Source organism: Clupea harengus, unplaced genomic scaffold (assembly GCF_900700415.2).
Source record: "Clupea harengus unplaced genomic scaffold, Ch_v2.0.2, whole genome shotgun sequence".
In the NCBI taxonomy this organism is placed as follows: Eukaryota; Metazoa; Chordata; class Actinopteri; order Clupeiformes; family Clupeidae; genus Clupea; species Clupea harengus.
The window spans coordinates 48,043-65,000 of NW_024879725.1; the positions used below are offsets into that span (position 1 = coordinate 48,043).

The window sequence follows — 16,958 nt, forward strand, 5'->3', positions numbered from 1 at the left end:
AGTATCATTTGCCACAATATTCCTCTCTGACTTCCTGTTTTCTTATATTTCCTTGTTGATGATATCTTTCAAATTCAGTAATTATTATATATTGAACGATAGGTCCTGCCTCAAACTATTTAGAAAACTTAAAAAAAAAATCTATCTGTCTTTTGTCCCTCTATGCGTTCTAACTTTAAAATGTGATAGGGTAGGGCGTGAAACTCTAACCCAAATGCATATTTTACACAGTATGTTCATTGCACAGTGCCTGCACAGCCTAAAACAATCAGAAACATGTCAAATAGGAGATCTGGCGTGCATGGCATGCCTGCTAACTTGCTGGGGCAGTTGACAAGAAGGTTCCTTAATATACGTTTGCTGTTATGTTTTTTTGTCTTTTTTTTTTCAGACTGAAAATGTGGTGGAGGAGGGACATAGGAGGGGCAGGAGGGGCAGGAGGGGCGGTTCACGGGGAAATGTCACACAAAGACTAACACAGACTAGACTCTCTGGAGCCTCTCCACGTGACGTGCTGGATCTTTAGATTTAAGCCTATCATTTCTCTAGAGTAAACTCATTGTGTTCCAGGGATGTAGTTCACTCTCTCTCCCCCCCCCCCCCCAACCTCCCCAACCTCCCCCCACCCCCTGGTGTCCCCAGGTGTAGATTAGGAGTTTAGTAAAAATGGTGAGATTTCCTGTCGAGAATTTGTGAAGAGGCACCAAAAACTACATGATATCACGCACAAACAAACGGCCTGCCCTCTCTGCAGGGTAGGTAACCGATATCAAAACTGTCACAGTATGTCGTGTGGAAACCGAGAACGTGGTGTGTGAAGGTGTGATAAGTACAAGCTCCAAGCCAGACTCTCTGTCACCTCTCTGTTAGTTGAGCGGTTGGGATGTGCGTAGTTATGTTGTCACATTTTTGTTCAATCAGTAGGTATCACTGTCTTTGGTGTCCACATTGGTTGCATAGGAACGGTGTCGTGTAGCCAGACCATGCACTTGAAGTCCATATTTCAGTAAGTCAGATGGTGACAGCATTCACAGCGCACACAACCGCGAGCTCCTGGACACTTTGAAGGGCTCTGGCTTAGGATGTAAAATGAGAGAATATAAAAAGAATGGGAGAGACTACAGACCTATGGAGAGAGAGAGAGAGAGAGAGAGAGAGATGGAGAGAGAGAGAGAGATGGAGAGAGGCGGCCGGGCTCAGGGCAGTGGCTTTGGTAGCTGAAGGGGGTGAAACTGACTCAGTAAGGGCAGAGGGGGGTCAGGGGGTGGGTCAGAGGGGGGGGGGGGGGCAGTGGGGAGAGATGGGTGTGGTCATTTATGATCGTTTTCTTCTGCCCTCAAAATTCCTGAAGTTGGCCGGCCGGATCTTCATCTCAGCAAACTCAACGGAGTGCTCGTGCCCCTTCCAGTGGAACCAGTTCACACCCTGACAAGCAGAACAAACACAACAGCTTTACATTGAACTGCACAGAACAAAACACAGCAGCTTTACATTGAACTGCACAGAACAAACACAATAGCTTCACATTGAAGTGCACATCATTTCAACTTCTTTTGACACTTTTTTTAACAAACCAAAATTTGAACCCCACCCAAAATGTTTGATCAGATCACTGTCAAATTAGGCTCATGTTCGTACCTTGCTGTGGCTGTTATCTCCATATCTGCCCATGATGTTCACACGGTGGCAGTTCTTATACCAGAAGGCACCCTTGTAGGACAGGGCACAGTTGGTGACAGCGATATCATTGTCATTGTCATAAGTGGAGAAGGGCCGGCCATGATGGTAGGTCATTGAATCGCCTGAAGATAGAAAGAGATATTGACAAACCATAATCTCTGGAGAGGTTGCGTACAAAAGCCATTCACAGACAGAAATGACATTCAGGGATCCCGAACAGAAGGCCCCGGGAATTATAGAAAGGCCGCGCTTGGAACACATTATCCTCTTTAATAATATAATGAATGAGCACATATTCCTCTTTTAGGTCATTTTACTCAGTGTACTGTGTTTTAGTAATCAGACCTCCTCATAGTCCCTCAGCAATGTCGCTGACTGAATAAACAGAAGAGATTCTTTTTAAGCGATTTACTCTCATCCATCATCTCGTCTGTCAGGCCGATATGTCGTTGAGCAACAACACAGTTAACAGAGCAGTTGCGCAAGACGCATCTACCTTTGTCTGTGTCAATAGCTTCAACACACACCTCGCCCTGCGACAAAGTGGAACACTCAATAGACCCTCGCTGAAACGGGCTTTACAGCTTTCTGTGACGCGGGCCACTGCTACATGATACTGCTGAGCAAGTGTCCTGCAGTGTGACAGCAGTGGTCCTGTATGCAGCTGTGACTGTGACTGTGACTGTGACTGTGACTGTGACTGTGACTGTGACTGTGACTGTGACTGTACCTGCAGTGCCGCTGTAGCCACCCACGTGCACCTTGTAGCGGCTGCGAGGTTCCGACACGGAAAACTTGTCGTACTGAGCGTAAACGGCCTCGCCCTTGTCTTGGAGGTCCACGCGAAGCTCATACTGCCCAGTTGAAGTAATCTTGTGCAGATTTGAGAGACCTGCAAGAAAAGTGGAATGTCAGTCTGATGCACTATTGCAAATGGTTGCAGTGTATTTCTGTGTATTCCCACACGACACAAATTGGCCCCATGCAACCCTATATGTTTTGTCTTCACAACCGCTGTGTTCTCGCACATTTCTTACATCGGGACATAATAAACATAACCTCCTCCTTACGTACCTCCTCCCTACATACAACTAAACAAACCAGCATGGGAAGCTGTTGTTGCACAGTGGTGCTTTGACAGTGAGCACGTACCCAACCAGAACTCGTCATTTAGATCCCCAAAGCCAGCGGTGTAGTTCCTCCAGTTACGGAAGAATTCCACCTTTCCACTCTGGCGTCTCACGAAGACCTTCAAGACACAAAAGACGCCAACATGTCAGCTTAATTACTAGTTATGTAATGCACATATTCTAGAAAGTATGTCACCTAATCCCCTGTCAGAATGGCCATGTGAATACATATATACAGTACATATACACATATGTGTGAGTATACATATAGTATAGTGACTATACATTGAAAAATATATCATAAAAATATAAGTATTTAATAAAAAAAACTCTTTACACCCATTAATTTCATTTTCTTCATTTCTAAGTATAATGTATTTACTCACAATCCAGCCACCGCCATCAGTGGTCATATCACAGTAGACCTGCAGAGGCTGGCTCTCATCCCCCCGCAGGTAGACGGTGTAGATGCCGGAGCTGGACTCTCCATTCAGCAGGGCCTGGGAGCAGTCCTTAGGGTGTTTGTACAGGACTCCGACTACACAAACACAAACACAGCGGAGCAGAGGATCACTGAGTTATGCCACTGCAAACACAGAGGACTGGGGGAGTGACTGTGCAATACGAGACTGAGAGAGTGAGGCAGCGATGGATGGATGGATGGATGAATGAATGAATGAATGAATGAGTGAATGAGTAAATGAATAAATGAATGAATGAATGAATGAATGAATGAATGAATGAGTGAGTGAGTGCGTGAATGATTGAATGAATTAGTGAATTAATGAGTGAGTGAGTGAGTGAATGATTGAATGAATTAGTGAATACATGAATGAGTGAATACATGAATGAGTGAGTGAGTGAATGATTGAATGAATTAGTCAATTAATGAATTAATGCGTGAGTGAGTGAGTGAGTGAGTGAGTGAGTGAATGATTGAATGAATTAGTGAATACATGAATGAGTGAATACATGAATGAGTGAGTGAGTGAATGATTGAATGAATTAGTCAATTAATGAATTAATGAGTGAGTGAGTGAGTGAGTGAGTGAGTGAATGAATGATTGAATGAATCAGTGAATTAATGAATGCCTGAATGAATGAATGAGTGAATGAGTGAGAGATGGTTTAAGAGAGACGGTGGTGAGGAGCTCACTGGTGGTGAAGACGGTGGTGATGACTCTGCTCCTCTTGGGCCCGGCGAGCGCTTGCAGTTCGACGTTGTAGACGGTGGAGGCGCTGAGCTGGGACATGCTGTACGAGGTGGCCGTGGGGCTGAGCACCACTTCCTGAAATAGACACATGACTCATGAACCCCCTAGCACGCACACGCTCTATTTCCATCTTTTCAACAGGCTGAAACAAGAGTCATCTCCCTTTTGGGTATTTTCAGGATTGAGAAAAGTGTGTGTATGAATCAGTTTCATCCATCTGTCTTTATGTCTGCTAACACTACATTCTTCTACAAAGACTGGATCCGTGTTGTTGCATTCTGTACTTCAAAGGATTTTTTTTAAACAACAAAAAATCCAGTCCCTCACCTTCATTGAGAGGGGTTGGAAGATGGCTGTGTGTATGTCTGCAAGCATGTGTGTTGGAGGTCCTTGTTTGCATATTGTAACTGTTTTTCTTTAACCCGTGCCAGGAAGGGCAGAGCACTTACTCTGACTGTGCCTTGGACAGTCTCGAAGCTGAGGATGTAGCCACTGATGTCAGCGCGCGGGGGCTTCCAGGTCAGCATGGCGCTCTCCGTCTGGATGTTACTGGCCGACAGGTCCTGGGGGGCGTCCACATCTGAAGGCAAGAAGGGAGCCTATTAGTGCAGGTCTTAGTGAAGGGAACCTATAAGTGCAGCAGGTCCTGGTGAAGGGAACCTATTAGTGCAGGAGGTCCTGGTGAAGGGAACCTATTAGTGCAGGAGGTCCTGGTGAAGGGAACCTATTAGTGCAGGTCCTGGTGGCATGCCTTCGCTGATCTTAGAACAGTGCTGTTCTGTGATGTTAGCACAATTTAGCACAACAAAGTGTGTGGGTTTTCCATAGTGACTGCCTTATTTGAGTAGCCTGTGGGGAAATTGGTTGAAGGAAGTGGATGTAAGCACTTACAAGAAAATAGAGTGAGAGAGAGAGAGAGAGAGTGAGAGAGAGAGAGAGAGAGAACTTCCAAGAAAATGGAGACAGAGAGAGAGAGAGAGAGAGAGAGCGAGGGAGGGACCACACTAGAGAGAGCTACACTTCCTGACACAGTGCACAAAATATGAGGACAATAGGCAAAACTATTTTAAAAAGATTGGTGAAGTCTTCCCCTATTTCCTGCTGGCGAGCAGTGAGGAGAGGCTTTCATACCTCTTCGGAGAAAATGAGGAATGCCTGCACAATATGTGACTTCCTGCCATAAATGGAGGGACAGCCCATATATTCATTAAATTCATGTCTGTTCATATTCATGTTTGTTATTGTTGTTAATATAATATCCGACTCCCTTGATGATGATGATTATTATGTATTTTTATTATTGTTTCCCCTTCTGATGTATCTTGTGTATGGCTGTATTGTGTATATAATCACATATTATACACCCAACCCAAATGCTTTGGCAATATTGTAGAACGTTATGGTCATGCCAATAAAGCTTCTTATCATTTTAATTTTAATTGATAGAGAGAGAAAGAGAGAGAGGAGCAAGAGAGAGGGAGAGAGAGAGAGAGAGAGAGCAGCAAGGGAGAAAGAGAGAGAAAGAGAGAGAGAGAGAGAGAGAGAGAGAGAAAGAGAGAGAGAATGAGCTGACATGCATGCAGTGTCAGGTTCTGTTGTGTCTTGCCCACACTGTTGTTCTGTGGCCTTCCCTCCTCTGTGGCTTTGGCTCCAAGGTCCTAGCACCCTATATGTTTATGGTCTTACGAGTACTCTGGCCAGTAGAAGGCTGACAGAGCTTCTAAACAGCCCCTCCCTCTCAGAGAGCACCCAACTCTTCAGAGAGCACTTCCCGTCCTAACTGGCACTTCGACTAGTGCGTAACTTGCAATTACAGCAGTTACACTTCTGCACTCTTTCTTTCTTTTTATTTCATTTTGTTATATTTCTAATGTAAAGTGGTATTTATTTATTGTTACACCAGGTTCTATTGCTCGTAGCTTGAATATTCTCTCCCTTGTACGTCGCTTTGGACAAAAGCGTCTGCTAAATGACTAAATGTAAATGTAAATGTGTGTGTGTGGAGATAGGCCTACCCGTGGTGAACTCCGTGGTGGTGGCGGCACTCTTGGCAGAGTCGCGCACGGCGTAGACTTTGACCGTGTAGTGGGTGGCTGGGGTCAGGGCGGTCATCTCGAATTCCACAGTGTTGCCGGACACTCGCTCCATCACCGGGCCGACTACACATGGGTGACAGGGTGACAGAAACACGTTACAGTTCTGCTCACTAAAATGACAATAATAATAATAACTTATGAAGCCTTTGAAGACATACTAACAAGAGGGATATCACAGCACTGCAATTTAATACAGCCTCCTTCTTTTATTCATTTATTCATTATATATTTATGTACTAATTTCTTTCTTTCTGGCAGGCATAGTGTCACCGTAATGGAATACACCCAAAGGCAACATGTGGCCAGTGTCTGCCACTAGAGGGCAGTGTTGTGCTGTGGGTACCTGTGTCGGCGCTGTAGGTGATGACGTAACCGTCTACAGTGGCGATGGCAGGCTGCCACAGGAGCAGAGCCTCTGTGTCTGTGATGTTCACTGCCATCAGGCCTCTGGGCTTATCCAGAGCTTAATCATGGGAAAGAGTTACACACACACACACACACGCACACACACACACACACACACACACACACACACACACACACACACACACACGGATGCACGCATGCACACGCGCACACACACACACACACATGTTAGGCCTTTCTACTTTGGCAGATACTAAAGCAGTCCATTTAAAATGAGGAAATCATATCAAGCTGGATCTGCATGTGTAATAGCTGCACTTTTGGCTGTTAAAAACACGGCAGACAGAGGGGCTTTAGGCAGACACTGAGCTGATGCTCACCAGTGGAGACCGCGTCGGAGCCGGGCTCGCTCTCCTCCAGGCCTTTGACGGCGATGACGGTCACCTGGTACGTGACCCCGGGGGTCAAGTTGGGCAGGACGGTCTGAGACTCTGCTCCGTCCACAGTCACAGTCACGGGGCTTCCTGTCACGCCACCAGAGAGCAGGACACAAGAGATTTTCCAGTCAGACACACTTAGCACAAGGACAACCCCCCTTCAACACCACTACTGCACCAAGACACTCTCATTTACATTACATTCACATTCACATTTAGTCATTTAGCAGACGCTTTTATCTCCACCAAGAGACTCTCTGGCAGTTTGAAGTTAACTGGCTAAATAAGGGGAAAATACTATAAAATGGAGATGATTTTAGTTATGCCCTCCATGTGTTGCCTAGAAATGTAGCTAATATATATATATATATATATATATATATATATATATATATATATGTCCATGTCGTCCATTGTCCAGGGTCCATTGTTTGACTGTTCATATCTGAGGTGGGGATGTACTCAGTTTAAGACATGACTAATCAGGATAAATCAAGTGGTTAATCAGGCCATGACTATATCACCAGAAAAATATTTTTGTATCTTTTTTATAAAGAACACTCAATACCGAACACAGTGGTTGAGTTGACTGAAACACAAAATCTATGACAATGCCAAAGATCCACAAGGGGGCAGTACTGGTTTAGCAATCAGGGGCGGATCAAGGGATTCTGGGAGTCCCAAGCTAAAATGTCTGGCTATGGGCCCTCAAAACTCTACCACCTGACCCCAATCGTCTACACATCTACAAAGGGTATCTATTCAAGTGAAACTTTTATTTTGAATACTGAATAAAGTGCATACTAGATTTAATGTAATGACTGGCAGGTCTGTGCATGTATACATAATAAGCAAAGCAAGAGTTGGATTAAATAAAGTTGTAAAAATTACATATACAGAATAATGTAAGAAGATATTTTGATATCTTCTTATAGGGATAAAGTGATCGTAACCTTCTTTACTAGGTTTATCCGTGAAGACATGTAGATCTACTTGAAGAATGCATTAAGAGACTTCTTTCAGAGAAAAGAGTATAGTTGTATTTGGTCTGCTAACTTTGAAAACAGATTTATTTTTTAACTTCTATTGATTTAGAGAACTAATGCCAGCACTGTTCACGTCTACCAATGGAACTATTTTTGAGATCTTCATGAAATTCTTAATCCACAGCCTTGGCTACACACTAGGGTGTGCTAAAGCTTTATACACTGCCATACAATAATTAAGACCTTTGTCAGGTTTTTAATGGCACACACGACACACTGGAACACACACGTGCATATATGGAGGCGACACAGGACACACACACACACACACACACAGGTAAGCCTGAGATCGCAGTGAATTTAGTTTCTGCTTTTTCCCCATCCTGGACTGTCCTTCCTCAAGGACCCCCCAGGAGCAGTGGGCAGCTTGTAGCGCCTGGGGACCAAGTGAAGTGAACTGTCCATCTTTGGTCAGGGATGGACATGTGTTCTGTTATTTTGCCACATTACATACAATATCTGCAGTCTACACATTTAAAAAATATCTGCTGTCTACACATTAAAAACTGGTTATTAAAAACAAATAACCCTAGCAGTCAGTGCAAACTCCTTACAAAACACCTCGCAAGCTACAAAGTGGTCAGTCATTATTATTAAGTTGTTGTTACAATTATCTAGTTGTTGTTAGGATTGACAAATCTGCAGGGGAAATGTAACCGTTGCCATTCCTACTTCAGTCAATGTTACAGCCACAACATTGTGAACCTGCACTCTCATTTCAAGTAATATAACAGGTAGTTATCTTTCACAATGTTGCTACACTATAGCCTAATTACGAAGCTCCTAGCAAGCTAATGGTTTGGGGATGCCGTAGGAGATTTCTGGACATGTAATTGTAGACTGCTGCACGAAATCATAGATTTCAAGGGGGTTCTCACAGAATTGCCATTGCTGTGGACTAACGAAGGCAGCTGTCCTTGGGGGCCACCTTCCAGCTGGAGGCCCCAGGCAATCGCCTGCTTCACTTCCCCTGTCGCGACCCCCCTGTTAGCAATGCACATGTTCTGAAGAGACTCGAAGACAGGGGACGTCTAGGAGAGGAATGCCAGACGCTAGTGATGAATGACATCCTTAAACGGTTTCCGATGAGTACATCTGCAGGTATCTGACTCAGTCATTAGAAAACCTGCTGCTGGACTGCACTGAAACGCTGCCAAAGCTGTTGAGTTGTGGGGAATGATCACTCAATCCATAGCCAAGGACCACAATTTAGTTTACGCAACACTTGCGCAAGAAAGATAACTACTTTAAGTCAATTATATTTGATATATATTTTTGTATCTATTTTATATATATTTTGAAGATTTCTATTAGAAATACATTTTTCCATCAGAAATAAATGTTTTAAATAAAATGATTAATATCCACATCATGAAAGCTTAACATAAATGAAGACATACAAATCAACACGGCTGCCTTGAAATGTGAAATAAGCCGATGGTTGCTATAAGGCGTCACCAAAGCGATGGTTGCTATAAGGCGTCACCAAAGCGTAGGCTGAGTACACGGGCTCTCGGGCTCTCACCTCCCTGTACGGGCACATAGGACACCCGGTAACTGCCCACGCGGGCGCGGGGCACACTCCAGTGGACCGTGGCAGAGGTGTCGGTGACGTCAGAGAAACGGATGCCCTTCGGCATTCCTAAGCCTGCAGAGGAGTCGGAGACAAGGAGAGAACAAGCAAGAGGTAACCCATTAGTGAATGTAGGCGACTGTCAACATTAAGAGCCAGCTCTGTCGGGTTGTCTGTCTGCAAGACTGACCTGCTACAAAGAGTAAAGCAAACAATCATCCCATTTAAGTATTATTGTGTAAAAGAAAGAAAAAAGAATATCAGAGGTGAGAGAGCTGTGGTTACAATGGTTCCATCTTAAATGGAGGACACACACAAAAGGGGCCATGACTCAAGGCCTTAGTGCTGAGCCGTGTCTTGGACCCTTGCGTGACAGACAGTGGAGGATTTTAACTCGCCCCCATTACTGGAACACAATGGCCACGCATGCAACATCAAGAGTCATGAGCCATTCTAATAGGGGACAGAGACACACACACAATGCTGGAAGTACACGTATACACACACACACACACACACACACACACATACACACACACAAACACACACACACACACATATACACACACACACACACACAAACCTAAAAGCTTGGCTAACCATCCAAAAAACATTAACTGCAGGTCAACTGGACAAACAGAAACAACCCAAAAAGGGACAGGACAAATACTGAACAAAGACACGAGAAAGCAGAAAAATGTTGGAACATGAATCTCCTGAGCAGTTCCCTGATTGCATCAGCAAACAGTTTAGGACAGGACTGATCTGTTGCTAATGACAACTGGGAGCTGCTCAAGGTGATGCAGTTTTGGACCGCATCCACAGGAGAACACCCAGGAGCGAATGCGGACTGGACACACAGACAGTCATAAGACGTTCAGACAGATTTCTATCTGGACACACATGTTGGTTCGTCTCTTTGGCACAACGTAAAACAGATGTAAGGCTTTTTTGAACATATTGAGCAGAAAATGTCTTCTTGAGACCGTTTTGTTAGAACACTGAAGACAAGACACAGATGTCATGTTAGCACTAACTGGACATTTTTTTTGAAGTAGAGAAGTATTGGGTAAAGTTGATTTCATAGATGAAAGTGGAATATGGAATTGCTAAATTAAAAGCTAAGTGTTGTTATGGTTCTGTCCACCAGCTTGCGGTGCGTTCATTGATGGCGCAGAAACAAAGGGAAAAGTGAATACCTGTTTTAGCTGCACCAGAAAGGGGTGGGAAGCGACGTTCCAAAATGACTCCAAAGAGCTCAATTTGGTAGTCTGTGTCCTCCAAAAGATCTGAGAACACCTGAGTCCTCTCGTCGCTGGACACAGTGAACTCTTCTAGCGAACCAGTCGACTCGTCGGTAACTCTAATGACAAAGCTATCAAAGACGTCCTCCGGGGCGCTCCAGGCCAGTTTAAAGCTCGTAGGGGTGACGTCAGACACAAACAGGTGCTCCACCTCTGGCTCCAGCTCTGGGTGACAAGAGTACAACAAGTTTTCTCCTCCGCTGTGGACTCCAAAACGAACTCGGAGTGCAGTTATGAAGGTACAAGAAGCTACGCAAGAGGAATGGTGCAAAGAAAATCAATGCTGATTCGATGCTTCATCTGATTTTTAGTCAGCAAGGCGAGATTGAGGTCTATGTTGGAGGCCAATAGCATTAGACTTCTATACCATTCTTCAGCATGCTCACCAGACTCTGTTAGATGGCAGGTGCTCTAAAAATCCATTCAATGCCTTTCAGGAGGTTAGAAACAATATTGGAAAAGATAACAGTCAGTGTGTATCTTGGTTAGAGAGAAACAGTCAGTGGTTAGTTTGAAATATACTCTTCACCATTGTGTAATGTCAGTATTTTCCCTCCATATAGGTGTTTTCACATATGCCTCTGAGAGAGTAGTGAAACTTATTAAATTAAATATTTGACTACTGATGGAGAAATAAACACCGCTGATTATAAAATTCCCTCCAGCAGTTTCATTTCCCACACTGTTGTCACGAAAGACATCTCATAATATTTATGACGTTCATTCCCTGCTATTAAGTTTCTGGTTGATATTTTCCTGATTATTCCATTATGACATAAATGTGTTTGCTCAGTTATAGCCCACAGGTTATAATGACATGCTCGACAGTGGGAGACACTGTTTACAGGTCAATTGCCAAGGACCGGTAATAACCAGCGGCGCTGAAGCGGCAGAATAGTGTGGAGTTGTGTCGGAGAAAGTGCTCTGGGCTGAGGAGATGGGTTCATGTTCCGACTGCACTCCACCCTAATTAAGTCAGGAAGCTTCCAGAAGAACGGAAGAGTGGTTGGCTGGAGAGGCCAGCAGCGAGATTTTCAAGTGGTCTGGACGGGCGGGGGGAAGTGTCTTCATAAAACAACGCAGCCTTTGTCAAAGCTCTCAAACTAAACAAACACTTGTGACTCTTTCATATGCCACTTCTGAGCGACGATCTAACCCATACCCTTCAATCGTTCTTTATGTCTTTTTTTTCCCCTCTCTTGCTATTTCTCTTCCCTGATGACAGTATATGACGAGGCCTGACAAAGGCGTTTGTTGTCTGCGTAAGTGGTGGAAATAAGAACCAGAGTGGCGGGGTCCCCGCTTAGCTGTCATTCTTCATTAGGGCTCAGATGCTTTGTTAGTGGAGGAAGGGGTGGTGTGGGGATGGGGGGTCCTGATACTTCAGGAGTGCTAACATGTGGTAGTCAGGGATCACTTTTCTCCAAACTGGCCCCAGCTAACTCAATCTGCTCACACAAAGGGGCGTCTGTTGTTGGCCCGAGGAACCACGGTGGCGCCAGCTAACCTGGAGATCCAGCGCTCCTCGGGGCGTAAGGGAACCGCTCGGTGTGTCATACTGCAGCAGCAAAACGTCCAGAGCCAAAACGTCCAGCGCTGATACGTGTTATTACTGTCCCTAATCTCATCACAGGCATTACCACTCGCTCGCTATGTGTTTCCTTGCTGCTTTTTTTTTTTTGAAAACTTAGATTATATTCTGTGTCCTCAGCTGGTTTCAGTGAGCACCAATCACCCTTCTAAGGCATACTGGGGGCTTGTTACTGCTGTTCTGTGCTCTGCTGGGGTGACTTGCTCAGCAGCTTGAGTCAGACGACGGCATACACGCTTTTCCATGGACTTTTGGGGTTTACAGTAGCAATTGGTGGAACGAACTGCCTAGTACTACCAGAGCAGGGGCGTCCCTCTCTACCTCTCTACCTTCAAGAAGCTTTTGAAGACCCAACTCTTCAGAGAGCACCTCCCCTCCTAACTGGCACCTGACTAGCGCTTAACTTGCACTTCAGCAGTTACATTCCTGCACTTCTTTTTCCTTTTTTCTAGGTCGTTGTTTTTCTAATTCTCATGTAAAGTAGTATTTATTGTTACACCATGCTTTTTTATTGCTCTTAGCTTGACTGTTCTCTCCCTTGTACGTCGCTTTGGACAAAAGCGTCTGCTAAATGACTAAATGTAAATGTAAACAGTAGAAATTGGGACTGGGCTCACTTCTGCACTGAGGGATTGTGCGTCTTTGGCCATTAGCATGCAGGGTGGGTCTATGGCTGTGGCCCCTGCGGTCTCTGGCTGGCTAATGCCAAGAAAATGTGTGAATGTGAGCCTGAGAATGAGGAGCAGTAGTCTAGAGGTTGGACACGGGGCGTGCATACTGAGGAGATCCCCGACCAGAAATGACAAAAACTCCTCAGGGTCACTTCCTCCCAACACTCACTCCACACAAGGCCATGTCCTTTCCACTGCTGCATATATATATATATATATACAGGATATAGTCGATTTACAACCAAAGTTCTTGCAATATAATTTCAGTACATCACTGTAGGATAGGGTGACCAGGTGCTCTGCTTTGTGTTGTGCTGCACAGAATATTTACCCGTTTTTCCCACCCCCCACATATTGAAATAATGTCTTGCATTTTTATTGGACATTACCTCCACAAATGGGGTTATGTTTTCACCCCTGTCTGTTTGTTTGTCTGTTTGTTTGTTTGTCTGTCTGTCTGTTTGTTTGTTTTTTTGTTTGTTTGTTTGTTTGTTTGTTTGTTTGTTGGTCGGTTGTGTAGCATTGGCCAAGGAGGAACCCATTAAATGGAGTGGATTGGACTCAAGGGGGTCCGCAAGACTTTAGTTTTACTTTCGCTAACATTGTGAGATAGGCCATTAAAGGGGAGGTATGCTATTAAAGGAGAGGTATGCCATTAAGGGGGAGATAGGCCCTTTAAGGGGACTGATGGGCCTTGGCGGAGGTATTCACTCTACTGAGTGCCGTTTGAAAGGCAGAATACCAATGTTTCTAATTCAGTTACATAGACAATGTGAGAATATTGTGATGCCAGAAATGTAAGTGATGAGAGTCTTTAAGTGTGTAGAAAGCTTTGTGTTTGGTTTAACACAGGGTTAGTACATCTTCTGTCTGTGTTTCCTTTCTTTCTTCTTTCATGTGTGTGTGTGTGTGTTTGCGTGTCCTAACTTTAATGATCAACCTAAGAGAGTCTTGTATTTACTTATGAATCATTAATCAGGTGAATACTGATCTGTTTAGGAAGTCAATGGCTGCACCTGCAGTCTTATTGTAAGAGAAGAGAATGTATAACCGTTGTGATGTGGATGTTGTGGTCCTGGTGTTTTGCATTAGAGCAACAGGCCTCAACAGGCAGATGGATAGAGAGGGCAAAGCTAAGCTCCTCTGACATTACCAACAACAGCTTCTCAAAATGAAAAGGCCATATATTTTCCATATATTCTCCATTTATATATTTCATATATTTTCTCTCTAGTTGTATCTCATTTTCTGGGCAATCCCTGCACCAGAGGGTTATAAATATTAAGGTCACTGGAGGGTTTGGTGGAAAATACTAACAGAACAGGGTGGATATGATACTTAGCCACATACCGCTAGTGCAGATGTGGGAGGCTAGCTGCTCATATTTCCATGCAACATGCTGTGAGTGCCTTAAGCTCAGCATCGACACAATGGTGACAGTGAAAAGAAACGCGGCTTGAGAATTAGCTGGAGCGTGTGGAAAACAGAGGTATGACGAAAGCGAAAGAAAGAAAGCAAGAAACAGAGAAAGAGACGGCTAAAGTGACGAACGGCTCACTGAACGTGTGTACCTGTAGTGGCCTCGGCAAAGACAGGCTCTAGGAGGGCGCCCCTATGGAAGCCATAGAGGATGACCCTGTACAGGGTGTCAGGGAGCAGGCCTGTGATGGCCTGGCTGTACACGTCGCCCGACACGGTGAGGTTGTGCGTCTCCTCACCGCCCTCGGACTTAACCTCGATCAGAAAGCTGTCAAAGACGCCCCGTTCCAAAGTCCAGGACACCAGGAAGCTGTCCCACGACACGTCGGAGACAGTGACACTACCCACTTGGGGCTTCTGCATGTCTGGATGACAAACACATCAACATGGCATTAACCAGACAGGACAGGGTGAACACACATTGGGAGGATGAAGACAAGACAAGACACGTTGGAAAGAGTATGGGGTTATTTTTTAAGAGTTTTTCTAAAGAGTTTTGAAGAGGTCTTTTTAAGAGTTTTGAAGAGGTTCTTTTTAAGAGTTTTGAAGAGGTTCTTTCTCATCCTTCTCTTGTAGATCCTTGACTTGCACCCTCCGGACAAAGACCCAGGACGTCTGCGGTCAATTTTGTTTAAAAAATAAACGTTAATGTAATTCAACGTAAATGACAGAACACGCATTCGATTGAGTTGACACATAAACAGAAACAGACGAATGAGAAAAAAAAAAAAAAAAGTTTACAATTTCAAGAAACCATGGAAAATCATTTTCAGACGTCCACAATTCCTGCAGTGGAATCCTGAGAACGCGTGTGCTCCAAGAACAGGGCTGGAAACTCCCCTGCTACACCACCCCCCCACCCCACCCCACCCCACCCAACCCAACCCAACACCTTCACTTCAGTTTAATGCATTCCAGTTGCTTTTACACATTCAAAGCAAACAAATCCTCCATGCCTACACAGAATGCCCAAATGCCCTTTACAGCCATAAAGGACTGGGCTGTTCTATAAAGCACTCTCACACACACACACACACACACACACACACACACACACACACACACACACACACACACACACACACACACACACACACACACACACACTGTGTGGGCTGTACTGTAAAGCAAACAACGCCTCCATGCATGGGCCATTAGCGTCTGCGTGCACCTGACCCAGTCTCTGCTGAGGCAGCTCATAGATTAATGACTCTGGGTGAGCCATTAACTCCTGAAGGTCCCATGTAGTCTGCAGAAGTACATGGCACACTTCACTCACTCACACACACACACACACACACACACACACACAAGAGAAGCAGGGGCCATGCAGGAGCGCCGAGCATCCTGTAATTGGATGCCATCGTGCGGCGTCAGCACTCCTATAATGCGAGGCGGCGACCAGGTGAGCAAGACTCTAGGATGCACTACACAGGCGGCCATTATCTCCTTCTGCCCCAACACACACACACTGCGGAGTGGGTGGGCGGGAAAATGGAGCCGCAAATGACTGAAAGGATGGATGATGAAGTGATGGTTGATGGATGATGGATGATGGAGTGATGGAGTGATGAGACCAGCACCAGCGGCAGCTTTGGCGGGCACTTTCAGGAGTGAGAGTGAGAGGAAATGCTTTAAGGCTTTTTTTTCACCCAGGGGATTGTTAAAGTAGTCGCCATTATCATTATCATCATGAAACAGACACCATCATCATTATCACCATTATTTTTGATGCAGGGGAATGTAAAGTTTAATTTCTATGGAACTACATTCACTAAAACTGTAAAAGATTAATTTGATCCATTTTATTGATTTTTTTTTTTTAGTATCTCCTCTCAAGTCAAACACCAAAGAAGCTCCATAGCTGAATATCTGGGCTGGTCATTGTTAGATGAAAATGGCAACAGTGATGTTGTTATGGAAGGACGTGGACAACCATAGATGTGTGCTTTCTATTGCATTCAGTAACACACAGATGGCTGGTTTTCCTGTCATGCAAGGTCTTGCGCTCGACTACACTGGTAGGAGCCTGTTTCATGCAACACTTCTCTTTTCCAAAGCCCTTCCCACCACAAAAAAAAATCAGTTCAACCACCAAACTTCTTTCTTTTGCTTCATGACCCCTTCTTTCGGGGGGTTTCTGCTGCTTTCTTTATGAAACACGTAGTTCTTTAAAAATCCATTTTTTTTCCAACAAAAGGTCATCAACCCTTTATTGACTCACCCCAATGGGTTTTCGAAACACTTGAACTCAAAAAGTCATGTAATCCTCTGCACATAGCACCCCAATGTTTGCGAAATATAAGTAAGGCTAGACCCCCCCCCCCCCACCCGCCCCCCTCCCCCCCTCCCCCCGCCCCTTCCTCTTACC

The 16,958-nt window shown here is 44.7% G+C and overlaps 1 pseudogene; it reads right to left on the reverse strand.

The window, feature by feature from the left end:
* Nucleotides 1–638: 638 nt before the first annotated feature.
* LOC122130082 overlaps nucleotides 639–16,958 on the reverse strand; it is a 27,782-nt pseudogene continuing 11,462 nt past the window's right edge.